Genomic DNA, 21,523 nt, shown 5'->3' with positions numbered 1-21,523 from the left:
TTTTCTTTTAGCGTGAGAGTAGTGAAAAAATGGAATGCACTTTAGGAGCAGGTTGTGGAAGCAAATACTATTCATAATTTTAAAATTAGGTATGATAGGGAAATAGGACAGGAGTCATTGCTTTAAACAACCGATGGCAAGAAAGGCGGGATCCAAGAGTCAATGCTCGATTCTGCAGACACAAATAGGTGAGCACAAATAGGCGAGTACACACACACACACACACACACGCAGTGTGCGTGTGTTAAGAGAGAAATATATATGTAGTAGATCTAATTGAAGAAAAATAGATTGGTTAGAAAGGCGGGGTCCGAGAGCTAATTGCTCGTTTATGCAGAAATATAGTAAATACAAATAGTAAATACACATACACACACGTGTGTGTGTGTGTGTGTGTGTGTGTGTGTGTGTGTGTGTGTGTGTGTGTGTGTGTGTGAAAAATAAATTAGTTACTAATTAGTAACAGTTGATTGATTGACAGTTGAGAGGCGGGCCGAAAGAGCAGAGTTCAACCCCAGCAAGTACAACTAGGTGATTACAACTAGGTGAATACACACACCTGGTAATGGGAGACGTCAACCATGGCCAAATCATCTGGAAAACAATGGCCCCAAGAGGAAGGAAGGAGATGACACATGGAGAACAAAGCTTGTAGAAGTAGAGGAGAGGAACTTGGTGATGCAACTTGTCAGGGAGGAAACAAGGAGAAGGTGTAGAGACCAACCAGCTGGGCTAGATATGGTCTTCCCACAGAATAAGACGGATATTCAAAGCATTGACTATGAAATTCTTGATCGACTTGAGAATGGTCCAGGACGGACCGAAACGTCGTCGTCCCTTCAGACGTGTGTGGTCTGGTCAACTTACTTTAGCCACGTTATTGTGACTCATCGCCTGCATCTTGACTCTGAAATGCCATTAGGAGCCAGTGACCACTGTGTACTCACTTAGTTGTGCTTGCGAGGGCTGAGCTTAGGCTCTTTGGTGCCGCATCTTTCATCTCTGAATATATAGTGACAAGACCATAAAATGATGTAAGAAGGGTGAGAATGTTTGGCTAACTTACAGGAGAGGAGCATACCAGAAGGTCAGAGCATTCCTGGAGCGGACAGAATGACGAAGAGAACTCGAAGGAAAATCAACACAACACATGAGTGACTACGTAACAAACTCAAAGGAGGTGAAGAAGGATTTCTACCACCACCAAGGGGTAAGGGCAGCAAGACGAGCATTACCTCATGGTTTAACAGAGTGTCTAGAAGCAAAGAGAAGTCTAAGAGCAAGGAAGAAGTATAGAGAACACAGAGCAGGAGGAACCCACAGTGCACACACAGAGGCCAGAAATGAGTACACAGAAACTAGGAGAGGGGCAGAGAAGCAGTACGAGAATGACATAGCATACAAGACTATGTCCCAGCCAAAACTGTTCTCTAGTCACATCAGGAGGAAGATGACCGTGAATATGCAGGTTATCACACTGGACAAAAGTGAGGGAGAACACACGGAAAATGATAAGGAGGTGTGTGAGGAACTTAATAAAACCTTTCACGAAGTATTGAAGCTGGAGCCTGATTTACCAGAAGTGCTTAGAGCCCAAACTGAAGGATAAGAAGTAAAGAAACAACTACAGGAACTGGAAGTGACAAGAGCCGTGGGACCAGGCAAAATATCAATCACCAATGATACTAAAAGAGGCAGCTGAAGTATTGTGCAACCCACTTACCATAATATTTAATTCCTTCTTTCTAGAAACTTTCTAGAAACGGGATACTTCCTGACAACTAGAAAATGGCTAATGTGGTAGCCATCTACAAGGAAGGGAAGACAGAAACCGTTAATTTACAGACCCGTATCACTGATGAGTATCCCAGGCAGGTTGCTAGAGAGACTGATCCGAAGCAGGCCAGTAGAACATCTAGAACATATCAATTTTTGTCTCAAGTCACCAGCATGGTTTTAGCAAAGGAATATTTTGCACGACAAACTTGATGGAGTTCTACAACACGATGACAGAAATGCAACAAAAGAGAGGGATGATCAGACTGCATATTCCTTGACTGTCGGAAGTCTTTTGATACAGTCCCGCATGAAAGACTCCTACTCAAAGTGGAAAAGCAGGCTGGCATATCTGGAAGAGTCCTAAGGCGGGTCAGAGAATATCTCTCAGGAAGAAAGCAGGGTTACAAACATAACAAGAAGGATGAGGAGTGCCCCTAGTGAGGATGAGAAAAGAATGGAGTTTCGAGATGGTTACCCGAGGCAGTGAGGGGTTCAGAGACTACATAACAGGCACCATGACGATGGGAGGACCAAGAGCAGTAGTAGTAACAGTGATATATAACCAAGAGTGTGAAAGGAACAACATGCCAGTTAATACTATAAATAACAGGGCAGCCTCTGTCTCCTGCAGAAATCGATCCCGTCTGCTTATCATGGGAGATTTCAACCAGGGAAAGACAGACTGGGATAACAATAACCCGCATGGAAGTGAAGAAACATGGAGAGCTAAACTATTAGATGTGGCCAGCCAGCACAGCACACACCTGTACCAGTGAACCACACCAACTACCACCACACACCTGTACCAGTGAACCACACCAACTACCACCACACACCTGTACCAGTGAACCACACCAACTACCACCACACACCTGTACCAGTGAACCACACCAACTACCACCACACACCTGTACCAGTGAACCACACCAACTACCACCACACACCTGTACCAGTGAACCCCACCAACTACCACCACACACCTGTACCAGTGAACCACACCAACTACCACCACACACCTGTACCAGTGAACCCCGCCAACTACCACCACACACCTGTACCAGTGAACCACACCAACTACCACCACACACCTGTACCAGTGAACCCCGCCAACTACCACCACACACCTGTACCAGTGAACCCCGCCAACTACCACCACACACCTGTACCAGTGAACCACGCCACCTACCACCACACACCTGTACCAGTGAACCCCGCCAACTACCACCACACACCTGTACCAGTGAACCACACCAACTACCACCACACACCTGTACCAGTGAACCACACCAACTACCACCACACACCTGTACCAGTGAACCACACCAACTACCACCACACACCTGTACCAGTGAACCCCGCCAACTACCACCACACACCTGTACCAGTGAACCACGCCACCTACCACCACACACCTGTACCAGTGAACCACACCAACTACCACCACACACCTGTACCAGTGAACCACACCAACTACCACCACACACCTGTACCAGTGAACCACACCAACTACCACCACACACCTGTACCAGTGAACCACACCAACTACCACCACACACCTGTACCAGTGAACCACACCAACTACCACCACACACCTGTACCAGTGAACCACACCAACTACCACCACACACCTGTACCAGTGAACCACGCCACCTACCACCACACACCTGTACCAGTGAACCCCGCCAACTACCACCACACACCTGTACCAGTGAACCACACCAACTACCACCACACACCTGTACCAGTGAACCACGCCAACTACCACCACACACCTGTACCAGTGAACCAGGCCATTACAACACGGACAATATAACCCGCTGTATAATACCAGGAGGAAACAGTAATGACCAGAGATTTTCTCCAATAAGATCCCAGCAACAATCAGTGGAACCCGAGACCCAGTAATCCCATACGACCAGTAATCCCATACCGACCAGTAATCCCATACGACCAGTAATCCCATACCGACCAGTAATCCCATACGACCAGTAATCCCATACCGACCAGTAATCCCATACCGACCAGTAATCCCATACCGACCAGTAATCCCATACGACCAGTAATCCCATACCGACCAGTAATCCCATACGACCAGTAATCCCATACCGACCAGTAATCCCATACCGACCAGTAATCCCATACGACCAGTAATCCCATACGACCAGTAATCCCATACCGACCAGTAATCCCATACCGACCAGTAATCCCATACCGACCAGTAATCCCATACCGACCAGTAATCCCATACCGACCAGTAATCCCATACCGACCAGTAATCCCATACCGATCAGTAATCCCATACCGACCAGTAATCCCATACCGACCAGTAATCCCATACCGACCAGTAATCCCATACGACCAGTAATCCCATACCGACCAGTAATCCCATACCGACCAGTAATCCCATACCGACCAGTAATCCCACACGACCAGTAATCCCATACCGACCAGTAATCCCATACCGACCAGTAATCCCATACGACCAGTAATCCCATACCGACCAGTAATCCCATACGACCAGTAATCCCATACCGACCAGTAATCCCATACCGACCAGTAATCCCATACGACCAGTAATCCCATACGACCAGTAATCCCATACCGACCAGTAATCCCATACCGACCAGTAATCCCATACCGACCAGTAATCCCATACCGACCAGTAATCCCATACCGACCAGTAATCCCATACCGACCAGTAATCCCATACCGACCAGTAATCCCATACCGACCAGTAATCCCATACGACCAGTAATCCCATACCGACCAGTAATCCCATACGACCAGTAATCCCATACCGACCAGTAATCCCATACCGACCAGTAATCCCATACGACCAGTAATCCCATACGACCAGTAATCCCATACCGACCAGTAATCCCATACCGACCAGTAATCCCATACCGACCAGTAATCCCATACCGACCAGTAATCCCATACCGACCAGTAATCCCATACCGACCAGTAATCCCATACCGATCAGTAATCCCATACCGACCAGTAATCCCATACCGACCAGTAATCCCATACGACCAGTAATCCCATACCGACCAGTAATCCCATACCGACCAGTAATCCCATACGACCAGTAATCCCATACGACCAGTAATCCCATACCGACCAGTAACCCCATACGACCAGTAATCCCATACCGACCAGTAATCCCATACCGACCAGTAATCCCATACGACCAGTAATCCCATACCGACCAGTAATCCCATACCGACCAGTAATCCCATACGACCAGTAATCCCATACCGACCAGTAATCCCATACCGACCAGTAATCCCATACGACCAGTAATCCCATACCGATCAGTAATCCCATACCGACCAGTAATCCCATACCGACCAGTAATCCCATACGACCAGTAATCCCATACCGACCAGTAATCCCATACCGACCAGTAATCCCATACCGACCAGTAATCCCATACCGACCAGTAATCCCATACCGACCAGTAATCCCATACCGACCAGTAATCCCATACCGCTCAGTAATCCCATACCGCTCAGTAATCCCATACCGCTCAGTAATCCCATACCGACCAGTAATCCCGTACCGACCAGTAATCCCATACCGACCAGTAATCCCATACCGACCAGTAATCCCATACCGCTCAGTAATCCCATACCGCTCAGTAATCCCATACCGACCAGTAATCCCATACCGACCAGTAATCCCATACCGACCAGTAATCCCATACCGACCAGTAATCCCATACCGCTCAGTAATCCCATACCGCTCAGTAATCCCAGACCGACCAGTAATCCCATACCGACCAGTTATCCCATACCGACCAGTAATCCCATACCGCTCAGTAATCACCCAAATTCAACCTTTAGGCCTGAAATACACATTCACGAGGGCTGTAATCCAATACATATCTGTATGGCTCAGTATTAAATCCCCAGCGGGTGAGCGCGAGCAGGAACACAGCTCAGCTGGGTCGTGAGGCGATGTTACCTCAAGCACACCTGTTGATCCACATGTGTATGTTGGTCCACATGTGTATGTTGGTCCACATGTGTATGTTGGTCCACATGTGTATGTTGGTCCACATGTGTATGTTGGTCCACATGTGTATGTTGGTCCACATGTGTATGTCGGTCCACATATTCTCACATATCTGGGCTATTCACAAAATCTCAGATGCACAGCACAGTGTTAGCAACACAGGTGAATTGGTTAATAATAATCAACTGTAGGAGTCAGTGTAGGAGTCAGTGTAGGAGTCAGTGTAAGAGTCAGTGTAGGAGTCAGTGTAGGAGTCAGTGTAAGAGTCAGTGTAGGAGTCAGTGTAGGAGTCAGTGTAGGAGTCAGTGTAGGAGTCAGTGTAGGAGTCAGTGTAGGAGTCAGTGTAAGAGTCAGTGTAGGAGACAGTATAAGAGTCAGTGCAAGAGTGTAGGAGTCAGTGTAAGAGTGTAAGAGTCAGTGTAGGAGACAGTATAAGAGTCAGTGTAAGAGTGTAGGAGTCAGTGTAAGAGTGTAAGAGTCAGTGTAGGAGTCAGTAAGACAATGCGTGCGGGCGAGTCAGCAAACACTAAGGTGAAGTAATGAGTAATCCCAATCACAGGTGAAGGAGCCGGTGATCCCCAACACCAATTCATAAGCCAGTAATCACAAACAAAACTATGTTAAACAATACCATAAAATCCCTCTGTAAATTAACTTTTATCACACAGCAATACGTAAGGTAACTGGACTCTTTGCCTTGGGTTGTCGCGTCTGTGGGGTAAAACGGCTCTGTGGGTTACAGGGGGTGGTTAGAAACACACACACACACACACACACACACACACACACACACACACACACACACACACACACACACACACACACACACACACACACACACACACCGCCCCCCACACACACACACGCCTCTGACGAATCTTTTTTGCTCAATGATGCAACACGAGAGTGTGATTACTCTCTGTTTATAAAAAGCTTCGTTAGAATACCTGCACAATACTTGACAGGGAAGAGGAGCTGGGATATGAGGACGGGGTGACGGAGTGTTCCAGGCGTGTGTGATAGTGTTCCAGGCGTGTATGGTGGTGTTCCAGGCGTGTATGGTAGTGTTCCAGGCGTGTATGGTGGTGTTCCAGGCGTGTAGGGTAGTGTTCCTGAGCACGCAACACCCGCACGAACGCTCCAGTGTCAATATGGTGCAATACGACAGTCTTGACACTCACCCCCCCCTCCCCCACTGGTTACGGAACTACCTCCTTGACCCCCCCCCCCCACCACCACCACCACTACCACCTACCGCAGTGGACGTGCTTCCCTGACTACCATGGCCGGATGGTATGGTGAAGGGGGGGGTTATACTACAGGCTGGGTGTGGGGGTACTACAGGCTGGGTGTGGTGGTACTACAGGCTGGGTGTGGGGGTACTACAGGCTGGGTGTGGGGGTACTACAGGCTGGGTGTGGTGGTACTACAGGCTGGGTGTGGGGGTACTACAGGCTGGGTGTGGGGGTACTACAGGCTGGGTGTGGGGGTACTACAGGCTGGGTGTGGTGGTACTACAGGCTGGGTGTGGGGGTACTACAGGCTGGGTGTGGGGGTACTACAGGCTGGGTGTGGGGGTACTACAGGCTGGGTGTGGTGGTATACTACAGGCTGGGTGTGGTGGTATACTACAGGCTGGGTGTGGTGGTATACTACAGGCTGGGTGTGGTGGTATACTACAGGCTGGGTGTGGTGGTATACTACAGGCTGGGTGTGGTGGTATACTACAGGCTGGGTGTGGTGGTATACTACAGGCTGGGTGTGGTGGTATACTACAGGCTGGGTGTGGTGGTATACTACAGGCTGGGTGTGGTGGTATACTACAGGCTGGGTGTGGTGGTATACTACAGGCTGGGTGTGGTGGTATACTACAGGCTGGGTGTGGTGGTATACTACAGGCTGGGTGTGGTGGTATACTACAGGCTGGGTGTGGTGGTATACTACAGGCTGGGTGTGGTGGTATACTACAGGCTGGGTGTGGTGGTATACTACAGGCTGGGTGTGGTGGTATACTACAGGCTGGGTGTGGTGGTATACTACAGGCTGGGTGTGGTGGTATACTACAGGCTGGGTGTGGTGGTATACTACAGGCTGGGTGTGGTGGTATACTACAGGCTGGGTGTGGTGGTATACTACAGGCTGGGTGTGGTGGTATACTACAGGCTGGGTGTGGTGGTATACTACAGGCTGGGTGTGGTGGTATACTACAGGCTGGGTGTGGTGGTACTACAGGCTGGGTGTGGGGGTACTACAGGCTGGGTGTGGGGGTACTACAGGCTGGGTGTGGGGGTACTACAGGCAGGGTGTGGTGGTACTACAGGCTGGGTGTGGTGGTACTACAGGCTGGGTGTGGTGGTACTACAGGCTGGGTGTGGTGGTACTACGGGCTGGGTGTGGGGGCACTACGGGCTGGGTGTGGGGGCACTACAGGCTGGGTGTGGTGGCACTACAGGCTGGGTGTGGTGGTACTACAGGCTGGGTGTGGGGGTACTACAGGCTGGGTGTGGTGGTACTATAGGCTGGGTGTGGTGGTACTATAGGCTGGGTGTGGTGGTACTACAGGCTGGGTGTGGTGGTACTACAGGCTGGGTGTGGTGGTACTACAGGCTGGGTGTGGGGGTACTACAGGCTGGGTGTGGGGGTACTACAGGCTGGGTGTGGGGGTACTACAGGCTGGGTGTGGTGGTACTACAGGCTGGGTGTGGGGGTACTACAGGCTGGGTGTGGTGGTACTACAGGCTGGGTGTGGGGGCACTACAGGCTGGGTGTGGGGGCACTACAGGCTGGGTGTGGGGGTACTACAGGCTGGGTGTGGGGGTACTACAGGCTGGGTGTGGTGGTACTACAGGCTGGGTGTGGGGGCACTACAGGCTGGGTGTGGGGGTACTACAGGCTGGGTGTGGGGGTACTACAGGCTGGGTGTGGTGGTACTACAGGCTGGGTGTGGGGGTACTACAGGCTGGGTGTGGTGGTACTACAGGCTGGGTGTGGGGGTACTACAGGCTGGGTGTGGGGGCACTACAGGCTGGGTGTGGTGGCACTACAGGCTGGGTGTGGGGGTACTACAGGCTGGGTGTGGTGGTACTACAGGCTGGGTGTGGGGGTACTACAGGCTGGGTGTGGTGGTACTACAGGCTGGGTGTGGTGGTACTACAGGCTGGGTGTGGGGGTACTACAGGCTGGGTGTGGTGGTACTACAGGCTGGGTGTGGTGGTACTACAGGCTGGGTGTGGGGGAACTACAGGCTGGGTGTGGGGGTACTACAGGCTGGGTGTGGTGGTACTACAGGCTGGGTGTGGGGGTACTACAGGCTGGGTGTGGTGGTACTACAGGCTGGGTGTGGTGGTACTACAGGCTGGGTGTGGGGGTACTACAGGCTGGGTGTGGGGGTACTACAGGCTGGGTGTGTTAACAGGTGGTGTGTTGTATGACCAACTGACCTCTGCCTTGTATGTGTGTATCTATGATTGTTCTTTATTAAAGGTGTAGCAAGATTATATAAGGCGCGCGCGCGCGCACACACACACACACACACACACACACACACACACACACACACACACACACACACACACACACACACACACAGAGCGGTCACTGATGGTCGAGTGGATTATGGCACCGTCACACCAGTTGCAATGTGCTCCTGGAGGTCCGGGTTCGAGTCACTTCTGGGGTGTGGCGTTTTCATTTATAGAAGCCGTGGTAACCGAGCTGTGGGAGCGTCCTCCCCGGCCTCCCAGTCCGGAGTTTTACCCATGGACACATGATACGCGTATTGTCTTACTGCTAAAGTAATACATGTTTTATTTGGGAGTAGGGTGAGGGCTGCCAGTGGTGTCCCAGAATACATGAATGTGTAGGGAACTGGTGTCCCAGAATACATGAATGTGTAGGGAATTGGTGTCCCAGAATACATGAATGTGTAGGGAACTGGTGTCCCAGAATACATGAATGTGTAGGGAATTGGTGTCCCAGAATACATGAATGTGTAGGGAATTGGTGTCCCAGAATACATGAATGTGTATGGAATTGGTGTCCCAGAAAACATGAATGTGTAGGGAATTGGTGTCCCAGAATACATGAATGTGTAGGGAATTGGTGTCCCAGAATACATGAAGGTGTAGGGAATTGGTGTCCCAGAATACATGAATGTGTAGGGAATTGGAGTCCCAGAATACATGAATGTGTAGGGAATTGGTGTCCCAGAATACATGAATGTGTAGGGAATTGGTGTCCCAGAATACATGAATGTGTAGGGAATTGGTGTCCCAGAATACATGAATGTGTATGGAATTGGTGTCCCAGAATACATGAATGTGTAGGGAACTGGTGTCCCAGAATACATGAAGGTGTATGGAATTGGTGTCCCAGAATACATGAATGTGTATGGAATTGGTGTCCCAGAATACATGAATGTGTAGGGAATTGGTGTCCCAGAATACATGAAGGGGTAGGGAATTGGTGTCCCAGAATACATGAATGTGTATGGAATTGGTGTCCCAGAATACATGAATGTGTAGGGAATTGGTGTCCCAGAATACATGAAGGGGTAGGGAATTGGTGTCCCAGAATACATGAATGTGTAGGGAATTGGTGTCCCAGAATACATGAAGGGGTAGGGAATTGGTGTCCCAGAATACATGAATGTGTATGGAATTGGTGTCCCAGAATACATGAATGTGTAGGGAATTGGTGTCCCAGAATACATGAAGGGGTAGGGAATTGGTGTCCCAGAATACATGAATGTGTAGGGAATTGGTGTCCCAGAATACATGAATGTGTAGGGAATTGGTGTCCCAGAATACATGAATGTGTAGGGAATTGGTGTCCCAGAATACATGAATGTGTAGGGAATTGGTGTCCCAGAATACATGAAGGTGTATGGAATTGGTGTCCCAGAATACATGAATGTGTATGGAATTGGTGTCCCAGAATACATGAATGTGTAGGGAATTGGTGTCCCAGAATACATGAAGGGGTAGGGAATTGGTGTCCCAGAATACATGAATGTGTATGGAATTGGTGTCCCAGAATACATGAATGTGTAGGGAATTGGTGTCCCAGAATACATGAAGGGGTAGGGAATTGGTGTCCCAGAATACATGAATGTGTAGGGAATTGGTGTCCCAGAATACATGAAGGGGTTGGGAATTGGTGTCCCAGAATACATGAATGTGTATGGAATTGGTGTCCCAGAATACATGAATGTGTAGGGAATTGGTGTCCCAGAATACATGAAGGGGTAGGGAATTGGTGTCCCAGAATACATGAATGTGTAGGGAATTGGTGTCCCAGAATACATGAATGTGTAGGGAATTGGTGTCCCAGAATACATGAATGTGTATGGAATTGGTGTCCCAGAATACATGAATGTGTAGGGAATTGGTGTCCCAGAATACATGAAGGGGTAGGGAATTGGTGTCCCAGAATACATGAATGTGTAGGGAATTGGTGTCCCAGAATACATGAATGTGTAGGGAATTGGTGTCCCAGAATACATGAATGTGTAGGGAATTGGTGTCCCAGAATACATGAATGTGTAGGGAATTGGTGTCCCAGAATACATGAATGTGTAGGGAATTGGTGTCCCAGAATACATGAATGTGTAGGGAATTGGTGTCCCAGAATACATGAATGTGTAGGGAATTGGTGTCCCAGAATACATGAAGGTGTAGGGAATTTGAAAATAAACTAAGAGATAAGAAATAAGTGTTAGTGAATGAAAAATCTTGGCTAGAAAAGTTAATCTTTCAAAACAGCAGAATGTCAACAAAGATGGCCGCCACCACACGGGAGAACAGCACCCCAGCAAGGGAATGTTTTGCAGGTTTCTCGCAACAAGATGTAATGAAAGGTGGTTTTCTTGGCAGGTTAGTGATCATTGAGGACATGCTAAAGAATTATGAAGAACAAGTTATTAAATTAGAACAAGAAAATGTTCAAGATTGAGTTTTGTAAGTTAAAAGTAAGTATTTTCCAGCAACATAAGGAAATTACCAGCTTGACTGATAAGATAAGGATGCAGGAGACACACATCAAGGAACTAGTAAAGGATAATGAGGCATGGAAAGTGAAGAATAGGGAATTTGAAGAAATTAACAAGAAAATAGACTCATATGGTAAACAACTCCAAGAGAGCCTGAGGGCTAACATGGAGTTAGGCAAGGAGATGCAACGAGAAACTTCATTGGCAACTCAAATAGAGGAAGCTAATAAAGAACTTGAAAAGTATAAAGAAGAAATAACAAAAAACTTATGCACAAGTTGTAAAAGAGAAAGAGACAATCAAGGAAGTGTGTTCGAAAGTCAAAACCAGAAATGATCAACAAGAAGCAGAAATTAGGCAAGCAATTAGCAAAGAACTGGTAACCAACAGTAAACTAGTACAAAACACTGCAGATCTTGAGGTTATCTTGAGATGATTTCGGGGCTTTAGTGTCCCCGCGGCCCGGTCCTCGACCAGGCCTCCAACCCCTGGAAGCAGCCCGTGATAGCTGACTAACACCCAGGTACCTATTTTACTGCTAGGTAACAGGGGCATAGGGTGAAAGAAACTCTGCCCATTGTTTCTCGCCGGCGCCTGGGATCGAACCCAGGACCACAGGATCACAAATCCAGCGTGCTGTCCGCTCGGCCGACCGGCTCCCTAGATTGAAGTTCATAATAATTTTTGGATGTTTAGAGAAGGAAATTTCATCTTGGGTGTACCGAGCTGCAGAAGAGATGAAAATCATAGAGAAAATAGTAGGTTTAGGAGAAGGCTCAAAGGAAAATGTCAGTGATTTTAGAAGAATAGGAAAATATGAGAAAGACAAGAACCGCCCCTTAAGAGTGACGTTTAATGGAGTGAAAAACATGATGGAAGTGCTTTGAAATGCCAGGAAATTGCAGAGTGATGAGGTTAGCAAACTTTGGTCAATAAGACAAGACCTCTCAAAGGAAGACAGAGAAAAGATGGAAATGAACCTCATTGAAGCAAAACGTCTAAATGGGGATAGAAATGAAGACAGAAATTTGTTTTTCTACAAAGTGTCAGGAACTGGAAAGCCTGTGAAATTTTGCATAAAAACAAGGCAACAAAATCATTAGTGGAAGGGGGAGTAAAGAGCAAAGGGAAAGGGAACATGTTCCTGAAAATTGTCTATACCAACACAGATGGAGTGAGATCAAAAACTTTGGAGTTAAAAGATATAATTCAGCTCAAGGTCCCAGATATTGTCGCATTATCAGAGACGAAACTTGAAGGAAATATATTAAATGAAGTCGTATTCCAAAGGGGCTATTCAGTTTGGAGACGTGACAGGAAATCTTGGAAAGGGGGAGGAGTGGCTGTGCTGGTGAAAGAACACCTGAAGGTAAGAGAATTAATATTTGAAAATCCCCGAGGTATTGACATAAAGGCATTGCAGGTCTGGAATCAGGATGATAAGCTGATAATTGTAAATGCCTACAGCCCACTAGCAAGCAAAAGGAAGAACTGGATGACAAACGAGAGGGCCTCATAATGGTCATGAGAGAGATTATTGTACAAGCAGATAAAGATAAATCACGACTATTGATACTAGGTACTTCAACTTTAAAGCAATAGACTGGGAGGCCTATGAAGCAAGGACGGAAGACTTTTGGACATGCAGATTTGTAAACCTCATCTTGGAGACGTTCTTGTATCAACACAAAGCAGGCCACAAGAATGAAGAAGATGTACCGTCAGTACTGGATCTAGTATTCACCAGGAAAGAAGAAGAGATATTTGACATCCAGTACCTTCCTCCCTTGGGAAAGAGTGATCACGTCCTGTTAGACATTGATTATGCTTTAAGATATCATCTAGAAGAAAATGGGGACATTGAAACAGTTGATAAACTCTATTTCAACAGAGGTCACTATAGGGAACTTCGAAAAATTTTTAATGAGTGTAATTGGACAGTCTTGCTGCTAGCTAAGGAAGTAAATGAAATGTATGCCAAATTTTGCAAAATATACGATGAAGTCACACAAACATTCATACCAAAACAGACATGCAGGGCCAGAAAACAGGATTGGTTCAACTGAAATTGCGAGAGGGCCAGAGACCAAAAGACACAAAAATGTAATCAATACAGGAAGAGGCCAAACCCCCAACCATACCAGCAATACAAAAATGCGAGAAACAAGTACACGGCAGTGAGGAGAAAGGCAGAAAGAAATTTTGAAAAAGGGATAGCGGATAAATGTAAAACAGAACCGGGCCTATTCTACAAATTCATAAACAACAAATTGCAGGTAAAGGATAATATCCAGAGGTGGAAAATGGGAAACAGATTCACGGAAAATGAAAAAGAAATGTGTGAAACATTAAACGAAAAGTTCCAAAGTGTGTTTGTACAAAATGAAATCTTCAGAGAACCAGCCACAATAAGAATTCCAGAGAACAACATAGAGCGTATAGAGGTGTCTAGAGATGAAGTGGAAAATATGCTAAAGGAGCTAAGTAAGAAGCAGTTGGCCCAGTTGAAGTTTCACCATGGGTTCTGAGAGAATGTTCACCTGAGCTCAGCATTTCACTTCACCTGATCTTTCAGGCATCCCTGTTTACAGAAGTCGCAGCTGATGTGTGGAAACAGGCTAACATAGTTCCAATCTACAATAGCGGCAGCAGGGAAGACCCCCCTCAATTATAGACCTGTATCATTGACAAGTGTAATAGTGAAAGTAATGGAAAAACTAATCAAAACTAAATGGGTGGAACACCTGGAGAGAAATTATATAATATCAGGCAGACAGTATGGTTTTCGATCTGGAAGATCCTGTGTATCGAATTTACTCAGTTTCTATGATCGAGTAACAGAGATATTACAGGAAAGAGATGGTTGGGTTGACTGCATCTGGACCTAAAAAAAGGCTTTCGACAGAGTTCCCCAAAAGAGGTTGTTCTGGAAACTGGAAAATATTGGAGGGGTGACAGGTAAGCTTCTAACATGGATGAAAATTTTTCTGACTGATAGAAAAATGAGGGCAGTGATCAGAGGCAATGTATCTGACTGGAGAAATGTCACAAGTGGAGTACCACAGGGTTCAGTTCTTGCACCAGTGATGTTTATTGTCTACATAAATGATCTACCAGTTGGTATACAGAACTATATGAACATGTTTGCTGATGATGCTAAGATAATAGGAAGGATAAGAAACTTAGATGATTGTCATGCCCTTCAAAATGACCTGGACAAAATAAGTATATGGAGCACCACTTGGCAAATGGAATTTAATGTTAATAAATGCCATGTTATGGAATGTGGAATAGGTGAACATAGACCCCACACAAACTATAAATTATGTGAGAAATCTTTAAAGAATTCTGATAAAGAAAGAGATCTAGGGGTGGTGCTAGACAGAAAACTCTCACCTGAGGACCACATAAGAACGTTGTGCGAGGAGCCTATGCCTCGCTTTCTAACTTCAGAGTTGCTTTTAAATACATGGATGGCGAAATACTAAAGAAATTGTTTACGACTTTTGTTAGGCCAAAGCTAGAATATGCAGCGGTTGTGTGGTGCCCATATCTTAAGAAGTACATCAACAAACTGGAAAAAGTGCAAAGACATGCTACTAAGTGGCTCCCAAAACTGAAGGGCAAGAGCTACGAGGAGAGGTTAGAAGCATTAAATATGCCAAAACTAGAAGACAGAAGAAAAAGAGGTGACATGATCACTACGTACAAAATAGTAACAGGAATTGATAAAATCGATAGGGAAGATTTCCTGAGACCTGGAACTTTAAGAACAAGAGGTCATAGATTTAAACTAGCTAAACACAGATGCCAAAGAAATATAAGAAAATTCACTTTCGCAAACAGAGTGGTCGACGGTTGGAACAAGTTAGGTGAGAAGGTGGTGGAGGCCAAGACCGTCAGTAGTTTCAAAGCGTTATATGACAAAGAGTGCTGGGAAGACGGGACACCACGAGCGTAGCTCTCATCCTGTAACTACACTTAGGTAATTACACTTAGGTAAGTACACACACACACACGCGCGCGCACACGCACAGGGGGGAGGGAGCGCCGGTGGCTGTGTGGACAGCACGCTGGACACGTAATCATGTGGCCCGGGTTCGATTCCCGGCGCCGGGGAGAAACAAGAATGGGCAGTTTCTTTCACCCTGATACCCCTGTTACCTAGCAGTAAATAGGTACCTGGGAGTTAGACAGCTGTTACGGGCTGCTTCCTGTGTATGTATGTGTGTGTGTACTTACCTAATTGTGCTTGCGGGGGATGAGCTCTGGCTCTTTGGTCCCGCCTCTCAACTGTCAATCAACTAATGTACAGGTTCCTGAGCCTACTGGGCTCTATCATATCTACACTTGAAACTGTGTATGGAGTCAGCCTCCACCACATCACTGCCTAATGCATTCCACCTGTTAACTACTCCGACACTGAAAAAATTCTTTCAAACGTCCCTGTGGCTCATTTGGGTACTCAGTTTCCACCTGTGTCCCCTTGTTCGCGTCCCACCAGTGTTGAATAGTTCATCCATGTTTACCCGGTCGATTCCCCTGAGGATTTTGTAGGTTGTGATCATGTCCCCCCTTACTCTTCTGTCTTCCAGTGTCGTAAGGTGCAGTGTGTGTGTGTGTGTGTGTGTGTGTGTGTGTGTGTGTGTGTGTGTGTGTGTGTGTGTGTGTGTGTGTGTGTGTTAGAAATACAAGTAGTATTTATATTTCACTTATAGGAAAATTAGATTGGCTAGAAAGGCGGGGTCCAAGAGCTAAACAGCTCGATTCCGCAGACACAAATAGTAAATACAGAAATAGTAAATAAACACACACACACACAAGGTTGAGTAGGGTGTAACCAAGGTATAAGGTGGAGTAGGATGTAGCCAGCCTGTAACAAGTTAAAAGTAGGGTGTAAGAGTGTGTTGTAACCACACACATTCCTTGTGTGTGGTTACAACACACAAGGAATGAGGGATCAAGTGCAGGACAGCCTGTAAGAGGAACTAACTAGGGCGCAGAGTAGTAGGGACGGACTCCGGTTGCAGGCGCGGCGGGAGTGGCTGCAGGTTAGGCTGCAGGCCGGAATATACGTCAATATTTGGCGAGATGTAGGACAGAAGCAGGGCGGGGTTGAGGCGACGCGGCTGGCTGGCTTAGGGCGGACTAGGAAGGTCGGCAGGCTGCAGTTCCATAGACGAGTTGAGATTGAGGGGCAAGTGTGAGCCGAGCTATGTGCAAGGCAGGCCAAAGTTATCAACTGATTGACAGGTCGTGACTGTAAGCTGAGATGGCCAGCTGAGAAGGTGGGGAAGTGAGACTGAAATAGACCCGAGGGTGGGCCGGAGGGTGGGCCGGAAGGTGGGCCGGAGGGTGGGCCGGAGGGTGGGCCGGAGGGTGGGCCGGAAGGTAGGCCGGAGAGTGGGCCGGAGGGTGGGCCGGAGGGTAGGCCGGAGGGTGGGCCGGAGGGTGGGCCGGAGAGTGGGCCGGAGGGTGGGCCGGAGGGTAGGCCGGAAGGTGGGCCGGAGAGTGGGCCAGAGAGTGGGCCGGAGAGTGGGTCGGAGGGTGGGCCGGAGGGTAGGCCGGAAGGTGGGCCGGAGAGTGGGCCGGAGAGTGGGCCGGAGGGTGAGCCGGAGGGTGGGCCGGAGAGTGGGCCGGAGAGTGGGCCGGAGAGTGGGCCGGAGGGTGGGCCAGTTTAGGGCCGGAGGGTGGGCCGGAGGGTGGGCGGGAGGGTGGAGGACAGCAGCAGTAAGGACGTATAGGGCAGTGTGCCGGTAGCAGAGTCAAATATTTAGGGCGGGAGGCGGAGGCGGCTAGGTCACTCAGACAAAGATGGCAGGGGAGGTCCTGAGGGATGGGGGCGCGTACAGGCCAAGGGTGTGTAGGGCTCGGGGCCAGGGTGTGTAGGGCTCGGGGCCAGGGTGTGTAGGGCTCGGGGCCAGGGTGTGTAGGGCTCGGGGCCAGGGTGTGTAGGGCTCGGGGCCAGGGTGTGTAGGGCTCGGGGCCAGGGTGTGTAGGGCTCGGGGCCAGGGTGTGTAGGGCTCGGGGCCAGGGTGTGTAGGGCTCGGGGCCAGGGTGTGTAGGGCTCGGGGCCAGGGTGTGTAGGGCTCGGGGCCAGGGTGTGTAGGGCTCGGGGCCAGGGTGTGTAGGGCTCGGGGCCAGGGTGTGTAGGGCTCGGGGCCAGGGTGTGTAGGGCTCGGGGCCAGGGTGTGTAGGGCTCGGGGCCAGGGTGTGTAGGGCTCGGGGCCAGGGTGTGTAGGGCTCGGGGCCAGGGTGTGTAGGGCTCGGGGCCAGGGTGTGTAGGGCTCGGGGCCAGGGTGTGTAGGGCTCGGGGCCAGGGTATGGCCAGGGCGGAGGGGCAGGGAGCCGGCCAGCGATATAAAGGGGAACACAAGAGAGTGAGGACATCACGCAGGGTGAGGAAAGTGACTGGAGACCGGGGAGGGTGTTGCCGAGGGTGTAGAGGGCAGGGTAGAGTGAGGAGGAGGTGTTGGGACCCGGTGAGAGGAAGGGGGTTACCTTGGGCATGTTATCCGTGATCCAGCGTGGTCTCGTCGGTCAGGGAAGACACTCCCATGACGGACTAGGGATCCATGGTGGCGAAGCAGCCGTCGACCACTCCGCCGGCTCCACCTCCACTCCACTACACCATCACCAGGACGGCCACATTAGGCGCTAAACTCTACGCTCTACTCAAACTCAGTTTCACTTTCTGCTCACTTTCACCGCTACACCTATATGCACTTAGTATGTCCTCTGGGAATCAAAATGGCACTAAGGTTTTATGATTCGGTAATACCTAATTTACCGTATCCAAAGGCCATTATAAAGTTTATGACGCTAAACATTGTAATAGCCTTATGAAAAGGGTAAATATATATTATTACCAATATTACACAACACAGTCGGCCTGCGGCAGTTCCTCACAGGTCTAAGGTCAGGCTCACAATGGAACTAGTGAATGTTTGGCAGTGAGTTGCCAGGAGTGGCAGAGGAGATGTCGTACTGCACCATACAAATTCATGGCACGTAAGACCTACTAAACGATCATTCCAGAACAACGGTCGTAGTTCTGAATTTGTTTACTTTATCTTTCGATTTCTTTTCGTATATTATACACTGATAAAAAATGCATACATTTTGATTGATTATATTCCCAAGTAAGACGTATAGCTTTACAAGAAGAAACGAAATATCATGCTTTGGCAGCATGCGGCGGGTGATCACTGCCACACGCACGAACACACACCCTTGTGCGCAGCCTCGCCGCGCAGCCCCAGTCTCCACCCTTGGGCTCCATTGCACAATAATTTTACAGAAGCTCAATCTTCTCACGAAATGAGGAATATGAACTTAAATACACGTGCATAGTTTCTTAACACATGCTCTATGTTGTTGGAAGAGCATGGGATGGATTATATATATATATATATATATATATATATATATATATATATATATATATATATATATATATATATATATATATATATATATATATATAAAGATGGCATAGGGACTGCATGTGTGTGTGGTGGGAAAATGAGTGTGTTTCGAGAGTGAGTGTGTGAGTGTGAGTGTGGAAAGTGGAGTGAGTTGCATTAAGTATAAAGCAGGCCGCCCTCACCTTGCAGCAGAAGGCAGGCATAACTTGCCCTCAGATGGCAGGCTGCCGTCCAACCCTCACCTTGCCTCTGGAGGGCAGGTCATCCCTATACCCAGGTGAGGAGCATGGTCGTCCGTCACACTCACAGGATACCACAGGAGAGCAGCTCACCCTTATCACACCTTCCCACACGGCGGGAGAGCAAAGCAAACTCTCCAAGCATTAAGGCGTCGCATTTAACGCATCAAGGCTCCAAGCATTTAACGCATGGGACAAGGACATCTCCTGACTTTAACACAATCTCCGGCTATAACCATCAGCTGTAGCTCATTGCTATCATCATAAAAACTCGACCACCTCCATTTCTTCCTCTCTCTCTCTCTCTACGGGCTCACCATACCCCGTGCTGCTTGCAACTTTTTGTTCCAAGTAGAGAATCTTAAAGAACAACAACTCTCTCTCTCTCTCTCTCTCTCTCTCTCTCTCTCTCTCTCTCTCTCTCTCTCTCTCTCACGCTCACTCTCTCTCACTGCTTTTGTGCAGCCAGTGACTTAACTTTACCTTCAAGGATTTTTGGTTGTAAATTTTTTTTAATTGTTTGATCTATCGTGTGATACGGAGTAGATCATGACGAAAAAATATATATTACAAATAGGAAATTTCGGTAAAAATATTGTGGGGAGAAAAACAGATGTGCAAGTTTGGCATTTATAGTTAAATGTGGCATGATGCCACCGTAGAGTTTATGACGACGCACTCTTGGTTGGCTGCCTGTAAGAGGTCTACCTTGAGGTCGATGAAGCTTTGCATTTACTATGATGTGACGACTTATATTGATTTTTGTAACTAGCTCATCAAGATTGTAACTTGCTTAGCTAAATGAGTTGTGGGGTTCAGTCCCTGAGCCCATTATGTGCCTCTGTAACCCTTTCCACTACCGCCCACAAGATGAGTATGGGGTGCATAATAAATGAACTAAACTAACTTCATCCACTCTAGTGTCCTTGAGAGAAATACATTTGAAGTTTGCCGGTGCAGGCTACTGCTTACATGTTGCTGTCTGATTGTCTTGAGATAGTTATACTACTTAATAATGGTCCAGGACGGAGCCAAACGTCGTCCTTTATTCACTGTCTGATGAGTGATTTGATCATCATATCTTCAGCCCCGTTATTGTAACTCATCGTCCGCACCGACCCTGGGAGATGGGGACATGACGCAGTCAACTGGTGACACAGTCAAGGTGTCTCCCCAGCTTCATGCTGTCTAGGGTAGTTGCACGACCTTCTATCTTAATAAGGATATAAACAAGGAAACAATTGAGCATAAATTTCCTGTACTTGCGTATTTGCATGTCCTTAACTATCGGTGAATACGGGGAGCGATAATTAGTTGTTGAGGCCCGTCTCCTCGTTATTATTTGCCTGTGTGCTGACTCCTGCCTGTGGTGTGGTGTTGTGTGGTGACTCCTGCCTGTGGTGTGGTGTTGTGTGGTGACTCCTGCCTGTGGTGTGGTGTTGTGTGGTGACTCCTGCCTGTGGTGTGGTGTTGTGTGGTGACTCCTGCCTGTGGTGTGGTGTTGTGTGGTGACTCCTGCCTGTGGTGTGGTGTTGTGTGGTGACTCCTGCCTGTGGTGTGGTGTTGTGTGGTGACTCCTACCTGTGGTGTGGTGTTGTGTGGTGACTCCTGCCTGTGGTGTGGTGTTGTGTGGTGACTCCTGCCTGTGGTGTGGTGACTCCTGCCTGTGGTGTGGTGTTGTGTGCTGACTCCTGCCTGTGGTGTGGTGTTGTGTGGTGACTCCTGCCTGTGGTGTGGTGTTGTGTGCTGACTCCTGCCTGTGGTGTGGTGTTGTGTGCTGACTCCTGCCTGTGGTGTGGTGTTGTGTGGTGACTCCTGCCTGTGGTGTGGTGTTGTGTGCTGACTCCTGCCTGTGGTGTGGTGTGGTGACTCCTGCCTGTGGTGTGGTGTGGTGACTCCTGCCTGTGGTGTGGTGTGGTGACTCCTGCCTGTGGTGTGGTGTGGTGACTCCTGCCTGTGGTGTGGTGTTGTGTGCTGACTCCTGCCTGTGGTGTGGTGTTGTGTGGTGACTCCTGCCTGTGGTGTGGTGTTGTGTGCTGACTCCTGCCTGTGGTGTGGTGTTGTGTGGTGAC

The 21,523-nt window shown here is 48.3% G+C and overlaps 1 protein-coding gene across 9 annotated transcripts in view; it reads right to left on the bottom strand.

The window, feature by feature from the left end:
• The window catches only part of LOC123767550 (sodium voltage-gated channel paralytic), a 328,629-nt gene extending 309,902 nt beyond the window's left edge, over nucleotides 1–18,727 (bottom strand). For 7 of the 9 annotated variants that reach the window (XM_069310354.1, XM_069310345.1, XM_069310347.1 and 4 more), the window contains exons 1-2: nucleotides 18,655–18,726; nucleotides 18,287–18,523 (exon numbers count right to left, since the gene is read on the bottom strand). The gene's annotated coding sequence lies outside the window, so the exon portion shown is untranslated. Of the gene's footprint in view, nucleotides 1–18,286; nucleotides 18,524–18,654 lie in introns of all 9 variants that reach the window. The other 2 variants (XM_069310346.1, XM_069310351.1) reach the window with 1 other exon arrangement.
• Between the last annotated feature and the right edge of the window lie 2,796 nt (nucleotides 18,728–21,523).

Source organism: Procambarus clarkii, chromosome 67, assembly GCF_040958095.1.
Source record: "Procambarus clarkii isolate CNS0578487 chromosome 67, FALCON_Pclarkii_2.0, whole genome shotgun sequence".
Lineage (NCBI taxonomy): Eukaryota > Metazoa > Arthropoda > Malacostraca > Decapoda > Cambaridae > Procambarus > Procambarus clarkii.
This window is presented reverse-complemented; position numbering and strand designations above follow the sequence as displayed.